This window comes from Aotus nancymaae, unplaced genomic scaffold (assembly GCF_030222135.1).
Source record: "Aotus nancymaae isolate 86718 unplaced genomic scaffold, 86718_ANA_hifiasm-v0.15.2.pri h1tg000001l, whole genome shotgun sequence".
In the NCBI taxonomy this organism is placed as follows: Eukaryota; Metazoa; Chordata; class Mammalia; order Primates; family Aotidae; genus Aotus; species Aotus nancymaae.
In genome coordinates, this window is record NW_026988412.1 from 880,183 (window position 1) to 897,833 (window position 17,651).

Here is a 17,651-nt window from a genome sequence, read left to right on the forward strand (position 1 = left end):
ATCAGTAATTACTTTAAATATAAATGGATTAACTCCTCAATCAAGAGACACAGATTGACAGAACAGATTAAAAAACAGGATGTGGCTGGGTGTGGTGGTATGTGCCTATAGCCCCAGCTACTCAGGAGGTTAAGGCAGAAGTGCTTGGAGGTTGTAGTGAGATAAGATTGCACCACTACACTCCAGCCTGGGCGATGGAGCGAGACTCTGTCTGAAAACAAAAAACAAAACCAAAAAACCAACCAAACAAAAAAACAAAAACAAAAAACAGGACCTGACAACAGCTGACCCTCAAGCAACATGGGTTTAAACTGTGCAGAACTACTTATATCCAGATTTTCTTCCAGCCTTGCCACCTCTGAGACAGTAAGATCAGCCTTTCCTCTTTCACCTCCTCTTCCACTTACTCACATGAAGACAGTGAAGATGAAGACCTTTACGATAATCCACTTCCATTTAATAAATAGAAAATACATCCTATCTTCCTTATGATTTCTTATAATAACATTTTCTGTTCACTAGGTTACCTTATAGTAATAATAAAGCATATAATTCATGTAACATACAAACTATGTGTTAATCAACTGTTTATGTTATCAGTAAGGTTTCTTCAACAGTAGGCTACTAGCTTGGGAGGTGGAGGTGAGAGGATCTCTTGATCCTAGGAGTTTGAGGCCAGCCTGGGCAACATAGGGAGACCCTGTCACTACAGAAAAAAATCAACAAATTAGCTGGACGTGGTGATATGCGCCTATAGTCCCAGGCTACTTGGGAGGCTGAGGTGGGAGGATCACTTGAGCCCTGGAGTTCGAGGCTGCAGTAAGCCATGATTGCACCACTGCATTCTAGACTGAAGTTATACCTGGAATTTCGACTGCAGCGGGGTGGGGGAGGGGTTGGTATCCCTAACCCATGTTGTTCAACGGTCAGCTGTATATTCTATCTACAAGAAACTCGCTTTAGATCTAAGAATACATACGGGCTGAAAGTAAAAGAATGGGAAAGGAGTCAATGCGAAGAGTGACCAAAGGAGAGCAGGAGTTGCTACACCAATATCGGACAAAAGAGACTTCAAGTCAAAAACTGTCACAAGAGACAAAGAAGGACGTTATATCGTGATAAAATAGTCAATTCGCCAGGAATATAAAACAATTATAAACATATACACAATCAACATCAAAACCCCTAAATATATGAAGCAAACACTGATAAAACTGAAGAGAAAAGACAATTATCACTAATAGTAATATTATTAGACTAAGAAACTGAAATACCTCACTTTGAATAATGGACAGAAAAATGAGACAGAAGACCAATAAGAAAACAGAAGACTCAAATGACACTACAGAGCAAGAGTCTAACATACACAGAATACCCTACACACCAATGCCGACGGCAGGCTACAAAACATGCCTTAATAACATACACACAACACACTACACGCCAACACCAGATGCTAGGCTACAAAACATGCCTTAGTAACACACACACAACACCCTACACGCCAACACCAGATGCTAGGCTACAAAACATGCCTTAGTAACATACACACAACACCCTACATGCCAACGCCAGACGGCAGGCTACAAAACATGCCTTAGTAACATACACACAACACCCTACACACCAACGCCAGATGCCAGGCTACAAAACATGCCTTAATAACAAACACACAACACCCTACATACCAACGCCAGACGGCAGGCTACAAAACATGCCTTAATAACATACACACAACACCCTACACGCCAATGCCAGACGGCAGGCTACAAAACATGCCTTAATAACATACACACAACACCCTACACGCCAACACCAGATGCTAGGCTACAAAACATGCCTTAGTAACACACACACAACACCCTACACGCCAACACCAGATGCTAGGCTACAAAACATGCCTTAGTAACATACACACAACACCCTACATGCCAACGCCAGACGGCAGGCTACAAAACATGCCTTAGTAACATACACACAACACCCTACACACCAACGCCAGATGCTAGGCTACAAAACATGCCTTAATAACAAACACACAACACCCTACATACCAATGCCAGACGGCAGGCTACAAAACATGCCTTAAAAACATACACACAACACCCTACACGCCAACGCCAGACGGCAGGCTACAAAACATGCCTTAATAACATACACACAACACCCTACACGCCAACACCAGATGCTAGGCTACAAAACATGCCTTAGTAACACACACACAACACCCTACACGCCAACACCAGATGCTAGGCTACAAAACATGCCTTAGTAACATACACACAACACCCTACACGCCAACACCAGATGCTAGGCTACAAAACATGCCTTAGTAACACACACACAACACCCTACACGCCAACACCAGATGCTAGGCTACAAAACATGCCTTAGTAACACACACACAACACCCTACACGCCAACGCCAGACGGCAGGCTACAAAACATGCCTTAAAAACATACACACAACACCCTACACGCCAACACCAGATGCTAGGCTACAAAACATGCCTTAATAACAAACACACAACACCCTACACGGCAACACCAGATGCTAGGCTACAAAACATGCCTTAGTAACACACACACAACACTCTACACGCCAACGCCAGATGCTAGGCTACAAAACATGCCTTAATAACATACACACAACACCCTACACGCCAACACCAGATGCTAGGCTACAAAACATGCCTTAGTAACACACACACAACACCCTACACGCCAACACCAGATGCTAGGCTACAAAACATGCCTTAGTAACATACACACAACACCCTACACGCCAACGCCAGACGGCAGGCTACAAAACATGCCTTAAAAACATACACACAACACCCTACACGCCAACACCAGATGCTAGGCTACAAAACATGCCTTAATAACAAACACACAACACCCTACACGGCAACACCAGATGCTAGGCTACAAAACATGCCTTAGTAACACACACACAACACCCTACACGCCAACGCCAGATGCTAGGCTACAAAACATGCCTTAATAACATACACACAACACCCTACACGCCAACACCAGATGCTAGGCTACAAAACATGCCTTAGTAACACACACACAACACCCTACACGCCAACACCAGATGCTAGGCTACAAAACATGCCTTAGTAACATACACACAACACCCTACACGCCAACGCCAGACGGCAGGCTACAAAACATGCCTTAAAAACATACACACAACACCCTACACGCCAACACCAGATGCTAGGCTACAAAACATGCCTTAATAACAAACACACAACACCCTACACGGCAACACCAGATGCTAGGCTACAAAACATGCCTTAGTAACACACACACAACACTCTACACGCCAACGCCAGATGCTAGGCTACAAAACATGCCTTAGTAACATACACACAACACCCTACACGCCAACACCAGATGCTAGGCTACAAAACATGCCTTAGTAACACACACACAACACCCTACACGCCAACACCAGATGCTAGGCTACAAAACATGCCTTAGTAACATACACACAACACCCTACACGCCAACGCCAGACGGCAGGTTACAAAACATGCCTTAAAAACATACACACAACACCCTACACGCCAACACCAGATGCTAGGCTACAAAACATGCCTTAATAACAAACACACAACACCCTACACGGCAACACCAGATGCTAGGCTACAAAACATGCCTTAGTAACACACACACAACACTCTACACGCCAACGCCAGATGCTAGGCTACAAAACATGCCTTAATAACATACACACAACACACTACACGCCAACACCAGATGCTAGGCTACAAAACATGCCTTAGTAACACACACACAACACCCTACACGCCAACACCAGATGCTAGGCTACAAAACATGCCTTAATAACATACACACAACACCCTACATGCCAACGCCAGACGGCAGGCTACAAAACATGCCTTAGTAACATACACACAACACCCCACACGCCAACGCCAGATGCTAGGCTACAAAACATGCCTTAGTAACATACACACAACACCTACACGCCAACGCCAGATGCTAGGCTACAAAACATGCCTTAATAACATACACACAACACCCTACACGCCAACACCAGATGCTAGGCTACAAAACATGCCTTAGTAACACACACACAACACCCTACACGCCAACACCAGATGCTAGGCTACAAAACATGCCTTAGGAACATACACACAACACCCTACACGCCAACGCCAGACGGCAGGCTACAAAACATGCCTTAATAACATACACACAACACCCTACACGCCAACGCCAGATGCTAGGCTACAAAACATGCCTTAGTAACATACACACAACACCCTACACGCCAACGCCAGATGCTAGGCTACAAAACATGCCTTAATAACATACACACAACACCCTACATGCCAACACCAGATGCTAGGCTACAAAACATGCCTTAATAACATACACACAACACCCTACACGCCAACGCCAGACGGCAGGCTACAAAACATGCCTTAATAACATACACACAACACCCTACACGCCAACACCAGATGCTAGGCTACAAAACATGCCTTAGTAACATACACACAACACCCTACACGCCAACGCCAGATGCTAGGCTACAAAACATGCCTTAATAACATATACACAACACCCTACATGCCAACGCCAGACGGCAGGCTATAAAACATGCCTTAATAACATACACACAACACCGTACACGCCAATGCCAGACGGCAGGCTACAAAACATGCCTTAATAACATACACACAACACCCCACATGCCAACACCAGATGCTAGGCTACAAAACATGCCTTAGTAACATACACACAACACCCCACATGCCAACGCCAGATGCTAGGCTACAAAACATGCCTTAGTAACATACACACAACATCCTACACGCCAACACCAGATGCTAGGCTACAAAACATGCCTTAGTAACACACACACAACACCCTACACGCCAACGCCAGATGCTAGGCTACAAAACATGCCTTAGTAACACACACACAACACCCTACATGCCAACGCCAGACGGCAGGCTACAAAACATGCCTTAGTAACATACACACAACACCCTACACACCAACGCCAGATGCTAGGCTACAAAACATGCCTTAGTAACACACACACAACACCCTACACGCCAACACCAGATGCTAGGCTACAAAACATGCCTTAATAACATACACACAACACCCTACACGGCAACACCAGATGCTAGGCTACAAAACATGCCTTAGTAACACACACACAACACTCTACACGCCAACGCCAGATGCTAGGCTACAAAACATGCCTTAGTAACACACACACAACACCCTACACGCCAACGCCAGATGCTAGGCTACAAAACATGCCTTAGTAACACACACACAACACCCTACACGCCAACACCAGATGCTAGGCTACAAAACATGCCTTAATAACATACACACAACACCCTACACGGCAACACCAGATGCTAGGCTACAAAACATGCCTTAGTAACATACACACAACACCCCACATGCCAACACCAGATGCTAGGCTACAAAACATGCCTTAGTAACATACACACAACACCCCACATGCCAACGCCAGATGCTAGGCTACAAAACATGCCTTAGTAACATACACAGAACACCCTACACGCCAACACCAGATGCTAGGCTACAAAACATGCCTTAGTAACATACACACAACACCCTACACGCCAACGCCAGACGGCAGGCTACAAAACATGCCTTAGTAACATACACACAACACCCTACACACCAACGCCAGATGCTAGGCTATAAAACATGCCTTAGTAACATACACACAACACCCTACACGCCAACGCCAGATGCTAGGCTACAAAACATGCCTTAGTAACATACACACAACACCCTACACACCAACGCCAGATGCTAGGCTACAAAACATGCCTTAGTAACACACACACAACACCCTACACGCCAACACCAGATGCTAGGCTACAAAACATGCCTTAGTAACATACACACAACACCCTACACGCCAACGCCAGATGCTAGGCTACAAAACATGCCTTAGTAACATACACACAACACCCCACATGCCAACACCAGATGCTAGGCTACAAAACATGACTTAGTAACACACACACAACACCCTACACGCCAACACCAGATGCTAGGCTACAAAACATGCCTTAGTAACACACACACAACACCCTACACGCCAACACCAGATGCTAGGCTACAAAACATGCCTTAGTAACACACACACAACACCCTACACGCCAACGCCAGACGGCAGGCTACAAAACATGCCTTAAAAACATACACACAACACCCTACACGCCAACACCAGATGCTAGGCTACAAAACATGCCTTAATAACAAACACACAACACCCTACACGGCAACACCAGATGCTAGGCTACAAAACATGCCTTAGTAACACACACACAACACTCTACACGCCAACGCCAGATGCTAGGCTACAAAACATGCCTTAATAACATACACACAACACCCTACACGCCAACACCAGATGCTAGGCTACAAAACATGCCTTAGTAACACACACACAACACCCTACACGCCAACACCAGATGCTAGGCTACAAAACATGCCTTAGTAACACACACACAACACCCTACACGCCAACGCCAGACGGCAGGCTACAAAACATGCCTTAAAAACATACACACAACACCCTACACGCCAACACCAGATGCTAGGCTACAAAACATGCCTTAATAACAAACACACAACACCCTACACGGCAACACCAGATGCTAGGCTACAAAACATGCCTTAGTAACACACACACAACACCCTACACGCCAACGCCAGATGCTAGGCTACAAAACATGCCTTAATAACATACACACAACACCCTACACGCCAACACCAGATGCTAGGCTACAAAACATGCCTTAGTAACACACACACAACACCCTACACGCCAACACCAGATGCTAGGCTACAAAACATGCCTTAGTAACATACACACAACACCCTACACGCCAACGCCAGACGGCAGGCTACAAAACATGCCTTAAAAACATACACACAACACCCTACACGCCAACACCAGATGCTAGGCTACAAAACATGCCTTAATAACAAACACACAACACCCTACACGGCAACACCAGATGCTAGGCTACAAAACATGCCTTAGTAACACACACACAACACTCTACACGCCAACGCCAGATGCTAGGCTACAAAACATGCCTTAGTAACATACACACAACACCCTACACGCCAACACCAGATGCTAGGCTACAAAACATGCCTTAGTAACACACACACAACACCCTACACGCCAACACCAGATGCTAGGCTACAAAACATGCCTTAGTAACATACACACAACACCCTACACGCCAACGCCAGACGGCAGGTTACAAAACATGCCTTAAAAACATACACACAACACCCTACACGCCAACACCAGATGCTAGGCTACAAAACATGCCTTAATAACAAACACACAACACCCTACACGGCAACACCAGATGCTAGGCTACAAAACATGCCTTAGTAACACACACACAACACTCTACACGCCAACGCCAGATGCTAGGCTACAAAACATGCCTTAATAACATACACACAACACACTACACGCCAACACCAGATGCTAGGCTACAAAACATGCCTTAGTAACACACACACAACACCCTACACGCCAACACCAGATGCTAGGCTACAAAACATGCCTTAATAACATACACACAACACCCTACATGCCAACGCCAGACGGCAGGCTACAAAACATGCCTTAGTAACATACACACAACACCCCACACGCCAACGCCAGATGCTAGGCTACAAAACATGCCTTAGTAACATACACACAACACCTACACGCCAACGCCAGATGCTAGGCTACAAAACATGCCTTAATAACATACACACAACACCCTACACGCCAACACCAGATGCTAGGCTACAAAACATGCCTTAGTAACACACACACAACACCCTACACGCCAACACCAGATGCTAGGCTACAAAACATGCCTTAGTAACATACACACAACACCCTACACGCCAACGCCAGACGGCAGGCTACAAAACATGCCTTAATAACATACACACAACACCCTACACGCCAACGCCAGATGCTAGGCTACAAAACATGCCTTAGTAACATACACACAACACCCTACACGCCAACGCCAGATGCTAGGCTACAAAACATGCCTTAATAACATACACACAACACCCTACATGCCAACACCAGATGCTAGGCTACAAAACATGCCTTAATAACATACACACAACACCCTACACGCCAACGCCAGACGGCAGGCTACAAAACATGCCTTAATAACATACACACAACACCCTACACGCCAACACCAGATGCTAGGCTACAAAACATGCCTTAGTAACATACACACAACACCCTACACGCCAACGCCAGATGCTAGGCTACAAAACATGCCTTAATAACATATACACAACACCCTACATGCCAACGCCAGACGGCAGGCTATAAAACATGCCTTAATAACATACACACAACACCGTACATGCCAATGCCAGACGGCAGGCTACAAAACATGCCTTAATAACATACACACAACACCCCACATGCCAACACCAGATGCTAGTCTACAAAACATGCCTTAGTAACATACACACAACACCCCACATGCCAACGCCAGATGCTAGGCTACAAAACATGCCTTAGTAACATACACACAACACCCTACACGCCAACACCAGATGCTAGGCTACAAAACATGCCTTAGTAACACACACACAACACCCTACACGCCAACGCCAGATGCTAGGCTACAAAACATGCCTTAGTAACACACACACAACACCCTACATGCCAACGCCAGACGGCAGGCTACAAAACATGCCTTAGTAACATACACACAACACCCTACACACCAACGCCAGATGCTAGGCTACAAAACATGCCTTAGTAACACACACACAACACCCTACACGCCAACACCAGATGCTAGGCTACAAAACATGCCTTAATAACATACACACAACACCCTACACGGCAACACCAGATGCTAGGCTACAAAACATGCCTTAGTAACACACACACAACACTCTACACGCCAACGCCAGATGCTAGGCTACAAAACATGCCTTAGTAACACACACACAACACCCTACACGCCAACGCCAGATGCTAGGCTACAAAACATGCCTTAGTAACACACACACAACACCCTACACGCCAACACCAGATGCTAGGCTACAAAACATGCCTTAATAACATACACACAACACCCTACACGGCAACACCAGATGCTAGGCTACAAAACATGCCTTAGTAACATACACACAACACCCCACATGCCAACACCAGATGCTAGGCTACAAAACATGCCTTAGTAACATACACACAACACCCCACATGCCAACGCCAGATGCTAGGCTACAAAACATGCCTTAGTAACATACACAGAACACCCTACACGCCAACACCAGATGCTAGGCTACAAAACATGCCTTAGTAACATACACACAACACCCTACACGCCAACGCCAGACGGCAGGCTACAAAACATGCCTTAGTAACATACACACAACACCCTACACACCAACGCCAGATGCTAGGCTATAAAACATGCCTTAGTAACATACACACAACACCCTACACGCCAACGCCAGATGCTAGGCTACAAAACATGCCTTAGTAACATACACACAACACCCTACACACCAACGCCAGATGCTAGGCTACAAAACATGCCTTAGTAACACACACACAACACCCTACACGCCAACACCAGATGCTAGGCTACAAAACATGCCTTAGTAACATACACACAACACCCTACACGCCAACGCCAGATGCTAGGCTACAAAACATGCCTTAGTAACATACACACAACACCCCACATGCCAACACCAGATGCTAGGCTACAAAACATGCCTTAGTAACACACACCCAACACCCTACACGCCAACACCAGATGCTAGGCTACAAAACATGCCTTAATAACATACACACAACACCCTACACGCCAACGCCAGATAGTAGGCTACAAAACATGCGTTGGTAACATACACACAACACCGTACACGCCAACGCCAGATGCTAGGCTACAAAACATGCCTTAATAACATACACACAACACCCCACACGCCAATGCCAGATGCTAGGCTACAAAACATGCCTTAATACATTTTAAAAAAATCAAAACCATACAAAGCATCTTTTCCAGTCTCAATGGGATGATACCAGAAATCAGCAGCAGAAGGACAACTGGATAATTCACAATTATGTGAAAATTCAGCAAAGCACAATCTTAAACAACCAAAGAGTCAAAGGAGAAGTCATAAGAAAAATTAAATATCTAGAGATAAGTGAAAACAAAAACACAACATTCCAAAACTTATGGGATGCAGTGAAAACAGTGCCTAGAGGGAAATGTACAGCTGCAAACACTTGCTTTAGAAAAGAAGAGAGGGCTCAAACCAACCACCTAACTTTATACCTTAAGGAACTAGAAAAAGACTAAACATAAAGCTAGAAAGAGGAGGAGGAAAAGAGGGGGACAAAAAAAGGAGGAAAATAACAAAGATTAGAGAAGGTTAAATAGAGAATAGAAAAACAGAGAAAATATATGACACTAGAATTTGGTTCTTTAACAATCAACATAATTGTCAAACCTTTAGCTAGACTGACCAGGGAATAAAGAAAGAAGACTCAAATAGCTATGATCTGGAATGAAAGAGGGGAAATTACTACCTATTTTATGGAATAAAAATGATTACAAGAGAGCACTATGAACAACTGTACGCCTACAAACTCCACCAAGATAAGTAATAAAGAAAGGGCAAATTTGAATAAATCTATAACTAGTAAGGACATTGAATTTGCAATAAAAAAAAAAAAAAAAACTCCCAGCAAAAAAAAAGTCCTGGACTAGATGGCTTCACTACTGATTCTACCAAAAATTTAAAGAATTAACACCAAACTTTCTCAGAATCTTCCAAAAAACTAAAGAGGAGGCTAACACTTCCTAACTTGTTCCATGAGGCCGGTATTACCATGCCGTGATATCAAAGCCAGACAAAGACATTACAATCAAAGTACAGGCCAACATCCCTTCCAAATATCGGTGCAAAAATCCTCAACAAATACCAGCAAACTAAATTCAACAGAATAATAAAAAGATTATACACCATGACCAGGTGAGATTTATTCCTGGAATGCAAGGACATTTCAACAAAGAAAAATCAATCAATGTAATATATCACATTAACAGAATGAAGGAAAAAGAAAACCCAACATGATCATTTCAATTGATGCAGAAAAAGCATTTAATAACATCTATCGCCTTTTCATAACAAAACAATCAACAAACTAAAAATAGAAGGAAACTACCTCAACATAATAACGGTTGTACAGGAAAAACCCACAGCAAATATCACACCCAATGGTAAAAGACTGAAAACTTTTCACGTAAGATCAGGAACAGGAAAGTGTATCTGCTTTTATCACTTGTATTCCACATAATATTGAAGGTTCTAGTCATAACAATTAGGAAAGAAAAAGAAATAAAGGGCATCCAAATTAGAAAGGGAGAAGGAAAATTCTTTCTGTTCACAGGATTACACATGTAGAAAACCCTAAAGATTACACCCACACACACACACACACACACACAACCTGTTAGAATAAACAAATTCAGCAAGACACGAAATCAATATACATAAATCAGTTGTTTCCACACCCTACCTATGAACAATTAAAAAAAAAAAAGAAAGAAATTAAAACAATTCAACTTACAAGAGCACAAAAAAGAATAAAATACTTAGGAATCGTGTTAGAGAAGGAGGTGAAAGTCTTGCACATTGAATACTACAAACATTGATGAATGAACTTAAAGATGACACAAATACAAAGATATGTTCATGGACTGGAAGACTTAATAATATTAAGATGTCAACACTACCCAAAGTGATCTACAGATTCAATGCAACCTGTCAAAATTCCGACAATGTTTTTGGCAGAAATGGAAAAGAAATTATAAAACTCACATGGAATTCCAAGGCACCCTAAACTGTCAAAATGGTTTGAAAAGAACAAAGTTGAGTTACTCTAGATATCCAAAAAACACTCACATACATAGACACACCTTACATAGACATAATTACGGAAGTTACACACCAACAAGTTCAGGAAGACAAAAGCAGTCCAACTAGAACACAGTATTTTTTTGTTTTTGACACGGAGTCTCACTCTGTCGCCCAGGCTGGAGTGCAATGGTGCGATCTTGGCTCACTGCAACCTCTGCCTCCCTGGGTGAATTGATTCTCCTGCCTCAACCTCCTCCTGAGTAGCTGGGATTACAGGCACCCACCACGAAGCGCAGCTAATTTTTGTATTTTTAGTAGAGACGGGGTTTCACCATGTTGGTCAGGCTGGTCTCAAACTCTTGACCTCGTGATCTGACCGCCTTGGCCTCCCAAAGTGCTGGGATTACAGGCATGAGCCACCACACCCAGCTAGAACAGTGTTGAGAAAGCAAAGAACCAGGAACAGCCTTGCTCTTGCACAGGGGTGGGAAGAAGTCTTGTAATCACACGCTATCCCCTCTCCCCAAGGAACAGGTCACCTCCATGTCCCTGTGGCCCAGATCTAAACACCAATTTCATTCCACTAGGTTAAGGTGATTGTCCATGGCTGAGACCCCGCAGGAGGGACAATGGCGGTTCTGTGGGAACCACTAACACCACAGCGTGAATGTGTTGGGCAGGTTCTCCCTCACAGACTCAGTCATCTCAGTCTGTTCCTTAAGGAGAGAGGGGGTAGGATGAGGCTGTAAGGAAGGTAGCAGGTGGGGACTGAGGAGAGGCAGGGGTAGGAAGTAGGGTGCACACAGGTAAACAGAGGTGTGGCTCCGGCCGGGGCCACCCTCTAGCAGGTGGAGGTAGGAGTCAGAGGGGAGAATCTCAGGGTGGAGCAGTGTTGTTGGAGGTAGGAGCTGCCCTGTCCCCGGTTGGCTTTCTAGGAGATGGGGATGGCAGGCCACCTCTCGGAAATACAGGCGCCCTCTGATGTGGATTGATGGTTGCCTAATCTGTTAGCCAGATTCTTCCAGGTTTTCAGTTCAAGTACACTAAAGGGCCATGAATGCAAATGCCTGCCACACACGCTGTATCCGAAAATAAAGCACATTAGAAACCTCCACTCATTCTCCTGGTAGGTTTCAATCGGTTTTTCTCCCCTTAGCAAACACCGGCGCAAGAACCGCCCGTCGACAGCACCTGCTGTTTCCTTCACACAGGAGGTGGTGGGAGGGGAGGCGCTTCCAGACCTCCTGACACAAAGGGCTGCCCACCTCCCTGGTCCTTCACTCGAAGCTTCAGGAGGCAGACACACACATTAGCCAGCCACTCTCTCCAGGGAAAGGGGAGCGGTACAAAAAGCAATTCCGAGATTTGTACCGTGCTGGCCAGGTCCTTCAAGCATGACTACATTGTCACGACAATGGTAACAACGGGGAACCCGCCGCCCATGGCTCTTGCACAGCAGGTAGGAGAAGAGTCCTTGTAATCCACCTCTCCCAAGGAACTGTGCCCGGGGTTTCAGATTCCCCGCATCCTGTGTGACGCGGAATGTGTGCCTTCGTGCAGGTAATGCTGGAATACAGATGACTGGAGGGACACCCAGAGCTGCCCAGGCACTTCCTGGTGGGCTGGTTCCTTCGCACTTTGCACTTACAGCTGCACTTATAATAAAAACACCCTCCCTTCCACGGCCCCCTGGGCCCTCCCATCTCTCCTTCCTTTTCCATGCTCTCCTGGCTGTTGAATGTTTTCCACTGAAGGAGTCCAGTCTGGTGTCCAGCTCTCTCCACCTCAGGGCCTCTTCCTCCCTCAGTCCGGGGCATCCGCGGCTCACAGGTCAGCTCGGGCAGAACCGTCCTGACCACCTACGAGCTCCTCCGGACACCACCCCAATGCCAGGGTGAATCGTCCTCACACCCTCAGTCCTGTCGGAGCGGCCTGATCTTACCTGTTTCCCTGAAACTGCTACGCGAGGCTTCCCCGCCGGGCTGATCCAGGAGCGGAGGGGCCTGCCCCTGACGCAGACTGGGGGCGGGTCAGCAAACGCGGGTGGAATAAAGAGCCCAGCAGGGCTGTGGCCCCCTGGGGCTAGAGGTCCCAGCTATTTGACCCGCCCTGTGGCCCAAAACACTGGACGTGCTCCCCACCGGTCAGCGGAACCCAGACGTCCAGGGAGCCCTAGTGGAGCCTGCACAGGAAGGCAGCAGGAGGTGGGACCCGGGGTGCGAGTGACCCCCAGGCCGTCCTCCGGTGCGCAGCGCGGCCGCGTGGGGAGGCCCGCCTGCAGTCGGTGATCGCCGGCCGCCCCCGCCAGCGCCCGGTCCAGCCGCTTAGCCCGCACCGCGCGCTCGGCCCCAGTCACGGAGGCGAGTGCCCTTCTCCGGGGAGCAGGTGGCGGCCGGTCTTTCCCGCTTCCCCACCCCGGCCGGCAACACTGCGGCCTCCACGGGTGGGAAAGGACCCCACGACTCCCTCGGGCCTGGGCCCCGCCCACATGCACGTGGCGTCACAGGCTGGGCGGGGCAGACGGGCCCAGCTGCGCAGGCGCAGGCGGGAGATGGGCGGGGTGGGAGTAGGTCGCGGGGCCCCAGCTGCGCAGGCGCCGGCGGGGGGGGAGGAGGGGAGGGGGAGAGGGAGGGGAGAGGGAGGGGAGAGGGAGGAGAGGGGGGAGGGGGAGGGGGAAAGGGAGGGAGAAGGGGCGCGGGGACGAAGCTGCGCAGGCGCGGGCAGGGGGAAGGGGGCGGGGAAGGGGCGGGGAAGGGGCGGGGAAGGGGCGGGGAAGGGGCGGGGGGCGGGGGAGGGGGCGCGGGGACGAAGCTGCGCGGGCGCGAAGGCCGGTTTCCTTTTACGCGGGTGGCTTTGCGGTTTTCTCCAGTCTGCTCTGGGCTGGCGTCGGCCCATAGGTGGATCTTGGTAGTCTGGGTACCCCAGCGTCTCTGGGCAGGCCCTCGCCAGATTCTAGGGGTTCCCTTGGCCAGTTTCCTAAAGGCGCGGCGGAGCTGGCCCTTGTCCCTGGCAGGGGGCAGCCTTACAGTCTGGACCGGCCTGTGCAATTTCCCCCACCCTTCCATGGCTACTTTCTGTTTTTTCATTTTTCGTTTTTTAAGGCAATGTATGGTGGAAATGCAGCCACAACAGAGCAGGCACGTTCATGAAGCGCAAGCCCTGCCCCCCATTTCTTGACCCCATTTTTTTTTTTCTCTTTTCTTTCTTTTTTAGACAGGGTCTTGCACAAGGTGGAGTGCGGTGGCACGATCTCGGCTCACTCCGCCTCCCGGGTTCAAGCAATTCTTTCCTCAGCTTTCTGAGTAGCTGGGACCAGAGGCGTGCGCCATCAAGTGCAGCTAATTTTTGTATTTGTAGTAGAGACGAGGTTTCACCATGTTGGCCAGGCTGGTCTCGAACTCCTGACCTTAGGTGATCCGTCCACCTGGCCTCCCAAACTGCTGGGATTACAGGCATGAGCCACTGCACCCGGCCTTTGACCCCATTGTCTGATATCTTCCTAGAAATAACCAAGGTTGCAACTCCTGACTGTCCTGGCACACAGGCCCTGGTTTACTTAGGGACCCCATGGTGAGGTTTGCCCACGTGCACCCCTATGTTAGACACCCTCATCCCGCAAGAGCCGGAGACCCTTCCTGGCCCACAGCGTCTGGCGGCGTGGGTGCACTCCAGCCAGGCCTGGCCCTAAAGGATGGACTCACCTGAGGCACTGGGGCATCTGGGAGAGCTATTGGTGGAAGAAGCCTAGGTTCCTGAAGTACCAAGTGGGCAAGAGTTTATTTTCAGGATGGGACACTTTTGAGAGTGAACAAGTGCTAACTGTATGGGATTCAGGGACAATGCATAGACCAGGCCTGGCAGCCGGCCATGTGGTTCCTGTTGGAATGTCGCACAAAAGCACCTGGTTGGACATTGCCCCTGAGATTTAGTTATTACAGAGGTTAGGCTATGCGGGCCCTCACTGATGGACCTTGAAGTTTTTCCCAGTTGCTTGCTGTTAGGAATAATGAGACTGGATCCCAAGGACTGCCTTTGTGCGTGCATGTACTTCTATCTGTCAGAAATATTCTTAGAGGTGCAATTGGCTATGGTGGGGTATGTCCTTTAATATATTGGGTAAACATGGCTAAATTGCCCTCCTTAGACACTGTACTAATTGACCCTCTGGCAAATAATGTTTAAGGCTGTGGGTTTCCACACATTTTCACCAGTGGGGTCTTTCCAAACTTTTGGATCTTCGCCAATCCAATAATGACAAAACTATATCTCACGGTTTTAATTTACACTTTTCCTAGTATTTTGAGATCCTGTCATGAAGCGGTGATGGCCGTGTTTCTGCCTGCTGCACTCACAAAATGTGTTATCACTTCCTCCCTTTTCACCATTTTTCACTCTTAAGAGGTTCTAGAATTTGTGAAAGTAAAATCTTTTTGCCGACTTGAGCTTTTATGTGTGTTATACCCTGCTTGGAAAACTCTTGCACCAGATCTTCCCTTTGTAGATTCTTTCTCGATGTTTAATACTCAGACCATTTTATCTAGAGTGGCCTCCTCTAGTTATTCTCTATCAACTTTTATGTTATTTCCTTCACAGCACTCATCACACTGTAACCATCCAACAGCTTCTTGACTGTCGCCCAGATACAGCCAATTTTTCAAGATGGGAACTGCAATAGAGGAAGAGTTCAGTATACACAGAGCTGGCTAAACAGGAGACCAGAGGTTTGTTATTCCTCTGAGGCTAACCCTTAGCCTCTCTTCAAATTTGGAGGCTAAGGGTTTTTGGGTTTTTTTTTTTGTTTTTCTGACAGAGTCTTGCTTTGTTGCCCAGGCTGGAGTGCAGTGGTGTGGTCTTGGCTCATTGCAGCCTCCACCTCCTGGGTTCAAGCGATTCTCATGCCTCAGCCTTCCAAGTAGCTGGGATTACAAGCACACACTGTAAGGCCGGTTGCCTCGCCGGGAGTTCGGACACACCCACCCCTCTCCGCGCCTAGAAACCACGTCATCATCCCACACCCACTTCTGCACTTGGCACTAGGCTCTGCACTCAGCACCTAGCCAGCTGTTGAAAAATCCTGCCAAAATTTAAAAGAAGCCCCGCCAAAACCTGCCCAATAGCATTTTGCATCCCACTTATCTGCCAATGGCAGCTTGCCCCGCCCACGACCTGCTTCCCCACAACCAATCAAGATGTGTCCACTCCCTATAAAACCCCACTTCTGAGAGGAGTCAAGCTCGACTTCTCCGGTCCCTCCTGTCAGACTGCAGAACTTCGCCTGGGAGCTTAATAAATTCACATTCAATCTTCTTGTGCTGGCCTCAGTTTCCTTATTTTAAACTCGGCAATAACCCTTTCACACACCACCATGCCCAGCTAATTACTTGTATTTTTAGTACAGATGGGGTTTCACTGTGTTGGCCAGGCTGGTCTTGAACTCCTGCTCTCAAGTGATCTGCCCTCCTCGGCCTCCCAAAGTGCTGGGATTGTGCAGTCTGGAGGCTAGGGTTTTTAAAAGATAGTTTAGCAGACACAGGGCTAGGGAATGGTGAGTGCTGATTGGTGGGGTTAGGGATGAAATCATAGGGAGATGAAGCTTTTGTCTTGCTCTGGGTCAGTTCCTGGGTTGGGGTCACAAGACCAGATGAGCCAGTTTACCAGTCTGGGTGGCT

At 47.4% G+C, this 17,651-nt stretch overlaps 1 protein-coding gene and 1 long non-coding RNA gene across 3 annotated transcripts in view; one reads left to right on the forward strand and one right to left on the reverse strand.

The window, feature by feature from the left end:
• ENTPD6 (ectonucleoside triphosphate diphosphohydrolase 6) overlaps positions 1-14,142 on the reverse strand; it is a 35,595-nt gene extending 21,453 nt beyond the window's left edge. The window contains exon 1 of one of the 2 annotated variants that reach the window (XM_064374046.1): positions 13,925-14,142. The gene's annotated coding sequence lies outside the window, so the exon portion shown is untranslated. The remainder of the gene's footprint in view (positions 1-13,924) is intronic. The other variant, XM_064374114.1, reaches the window with a different exon arrangement.
• Positions 13,277-17,218, forward strand: LOC135274007 (uncharacterized). The gene is made up of 3 exons (XR_010341799.1): positions 13,277-13,441; positions 16,576-16,703; positions 16,813-17,218. It is a non-coding gene; the product is annotated as an uncharacterized LOC135274007 (long non-coding RNA).
• The last annotated feature ends 433 nt before the right edge of the window (positions 17,219-17,651 follow it).